Here is a 3,505-nt window from a genome sequence, read left to right on the forward strand (position 1 = left end):
GCCCCGCTTGGCCCCGCCGCCCGGCACCGACGACGTGCGTCCACCCGCAGCGCCTCTTCCGGAGGCCCCAGGGACCCAGACCGGGCACCTCCAAGCACGCACACACAGTGTGTGCGGATTCTGACAGCCCCGGGGGCCTGCAAGCGGGCCCAGATGCCCCGAGGTTTCCGGGCATTGGGGGAGCAGTCCGGGAGATGTGGTCCTAAAGGAAGGCCGTCCCCAGGCAGGTGTGCCTGTGACACCTCAAAACCTGACTCAGAGCGCGCTGTGCGCGTGGCTGCGCCCTCGAGGGGCAGACGCGGCTCCACGCGGCACGCGGCAGCTCACGGACAGCAGGAGCCCGAGCCAGACGTCCGTCTGGGGTAGCTTCCGGTGCCGATCATGGAACGTTCCCCTTCTCTGTCAGATACAGTCTTTCCTGGCGGACCGTTCAGGTGCAGCTGCTTCCACCACGAAGGCCGTGGGATGAGCTTTGTTCTGGCAAAACAAGCCCTGAACACACCGGGGGAGGGGGTTGGGGGTGGCAGCTCACAGACGCACGTGGGACGTGGGCAGAGTGCACAACCTCGTGTGGCCCGGCCACCCTCAGGCAGGTCACTTACCTGCGACAGAAACACACACGTGTGCATAAAAGGCATTTTTTTTTCATCATGAACCTTTGTTAGCAAAAATGGCACAGCTCAGCAAAACTTTGGAGGAAAACCAGACAGTCTGGGGGGTGCACAGCACGCCCGGGAGGCGCCGGGCGGCACGGCGGACGCTGTTACCTATCCTTGGCTAGTGGCGCCTCGGCCGCGGTAAGAGGTCCTTCAGAAGTGGCCGGTCCATGCTGGGCGTGGCAGCGACCGGTGCTTTGGGTTTCGTGCTCTGCTGCAAGGCGAGGAGAAACACTGAGGGGCTGCGCCCGCCCCAGAGCGCCTCCCGTCGTGGGCGCAGTCGGCCGCACGGCCCTCGTGGGGTCTGTCCTACAGCGGGCGCCGCGCGGCCCTGGCCCCTGTGCGCCAAGCACACGTCTGCGGCTGCGGGAGTCTGTCGGGCGGGGCCCCGGGGCGGGCGCCGTCGGGGAAGGAGCAGTCGTCCTGATGGTGCCCTTCACAGGACAGAGCCTGTGGGGGAGCCCCGGCTGGAAGGGCCACACTGGCCGCACTTGCTGTGAAGGGCAGGCACTGAACCCCGTCCCCTGCCCCTTGGCTCCAACTCCGGGCGCTCAGAAGAGTCCCGGCCTGAGGCTGGACCCCTGAAGGGTCCCGGCCTCACAGCACTGCGGGTTGGCACGGCCAGGCCTCCCGACGCTGGCTTTCTAGTCAAACTGTGTTAGTTTCTCGGTGACCAGGAGAAGGGATTATAAGAGGTGGACAGGTTCAGGGTCTGACACGTGAGGACAGGAAGCACAAGGTCTTCTGGGGAGCAGGGGTGGGGTCGTTGCCCTTTGCACGGTGGAATCGTACAGAGAACACAGACAGAAATACATACATACGGGGCACAGCTGTCTACACGCGAGACCTGGCCCGTGTGATGTTTTTCTTTGTATCGGAACAGAAGGAAGGAAAGACTGTCCATTGGAAGCAAGGACCGGTCCAGGGTCTGTTCCTCCAAAGTTCTGCAGGCGGCGGTGGGCGCCCAGAGGCACAGGCACAGGCACGTGCGCCTGCGTGTGTGCCCGGCTCCGTGCAGGTGTGGCTGCGCCCAGTGCCCCCCTCCCCGGGCGGCCGGAGGCCGGCGTCTGAGACGGAGTCTTAACAAACCGCATCAACAGTCAGAGTACAGATTTCCAGCCCAGAGTTGGCAGGATTAATCAATTTTGTAAGCACATCCTGTGCCTTAAAATGTTCCTAATAATTGCATTCTAAGTGTTTCAAGTATGTCAATAGGGAGATGAAATTAGGTAATTCGTTCTAGCAATTCTGATGGCACTAGAGCAGAAAAATTTGGGTCGCTGATAACTGCGAAAATCTACAAAATGTACCATCCCGTGAGTTAAAAAAAAGTGTTTAAATTGTACAGAATTGAACGTCATTAAAAGGTGTTTTCCTATGAAAGAAGCTGCCTTTGGAAACGGTGAAGAAATTCATGAAATTTGAGGCACAGTCAATGCAGTTTTCAGCTGCACGAACAAATGGCTGAAAAACCGACCGAAGGCCGCCTCTGGACAGCACGGCGGCCCTGAAAGCTTGGCCCCTCACGGACAGGACGTGGCCCTGGGCACCGGCCGCAGAGAGCTGCCAGGTAAGCAGTGACAGAGCAGCGGAAGGCATTGTCTAAAAATAGGCAGACTTTTAAAAATGAGGCACGAGGCAATGTGGAAAAACACTTGACCCAAACGGGCCTCTCCTGGCCTCGTCCGCAGTCGGCGTGGCTCAGCCCGAGTCTGGTCTTCTCGGCAACGCTCTGCGGGTCCTGAGCACACTCAGGCGTGGTGGCCTCGGTTTCCCTGTCTGCAGAACAGGTCCACACGGGGGTGTGAGTGAGGAGGCCTGGCCCTCCGTCCGCCATGGGCTTCGGAGAACAGGGTGGCGCTGAGGGGACTGTGCCCACCCTGGTTCCTGGGTCTTGGGAGCCAGTCCTGCCTGGCTGCCAGCATAAGGCGGGGCAGCCCGATGCCCTGGGGGGGGGGTACCTGGTACTTCGAATGGACACCCAGAGAGACGCAGGGGTAAGTTCCTGGCATGGAGAGAACGCAGCCCGCGCTGCGCCTCAAGGCAGGTCACCCCAGGGCTTGGTGACGTGGGAGCGGCCACGTCCCGGAGGAGGGGTGTGCCCGGCTCTCAGGACGGCCAGCCCTCTGCCGCCTGCCACTGCAACCCCACCATGCCGGACGACAGAAAAGCATCACCTTGTTCCGTTAGAAACTCAGACTGCTGGAGGTCTGAGAGAGCATAAAGATGGTGGGCTGCTCGACAGAAAGGCACTGGTTCTTAGTCTGCAGTCCGCAGGGGCCGAGGGGCCACGCGCAGCGCCAGACAGGGCGCGAGCGTTAAGGAGGCAGAGAGGTTGAGACACGGAAGGAGGAAGGGAAAAGAGAAACAAGTTAAGGCGGTTGAGCCCGGTTAATCGGCCACCTCCCGCCTGCACCCCGCCGTCGCGTAAGCAAACCTTGGCCAGCGCGTCCCTCCCGGCACCGTGCCAGCGGGGCAGGGCCCCCACTCTCCTGCGGCCACACCACCGAGCTCAAGGTGAAGTCGTTCACAGTCACTCCCCCGCTCCCCAGTGCCACCAGCGAGGACTTTACAAACACCCAGAGAGGAGGGAACCGCAAGGAACCAGGGGTCCTGGGCTCAACATCTTAAGTCAGCACAAGGCTTCTTCCTAAGAAAGCTCAGTGACCCGACTCGTCTGCTCAACTGCTGGCGCGGGAGACAGGTGTGCTCCGAGCCCGCGGCAGCCGGAGGCGGACTTTCGGATGCCTTCCCTCCGGTCCTCAAGTGTGCAAATGGCCCTCGTACCCGCATGTCCCCCTCGCCTGCACGTCCCCCCCAGCTCCAAGTCCCCCCCCCCGCCTGCACGT

General features: G+C 61.6%; 1 protein-coding gene across 1 annotated transcript in view; it reads right to left on the reverse strand.

Moving 5' to 3' along the window:
- The window catches only part of ATP11A (ATPase phospholipid transporting 11A), a 51,611-nt gene that overhangs the window by 576 nt on the left and 47,530 nt on the right, over window positions 1–3,505 (reverse strand). The window lies entirely within an intron of this gene.

The sequence above is a fragment of the Suricata suricatta genome, chromosome 4, assembly GCF_006229205.1.
Source record: "Suricata suricatta isolate VVHF042 chromosome 4, meerkat_22Aug2017_6uvM2_HiC, whole genome shotgun sequence".
Lineage (NCBI taxonomy): Eukaryota > Metazoa > Chordata > Mammalia > Carnivora > Herpestidae > Suricata > Suricata suricatta.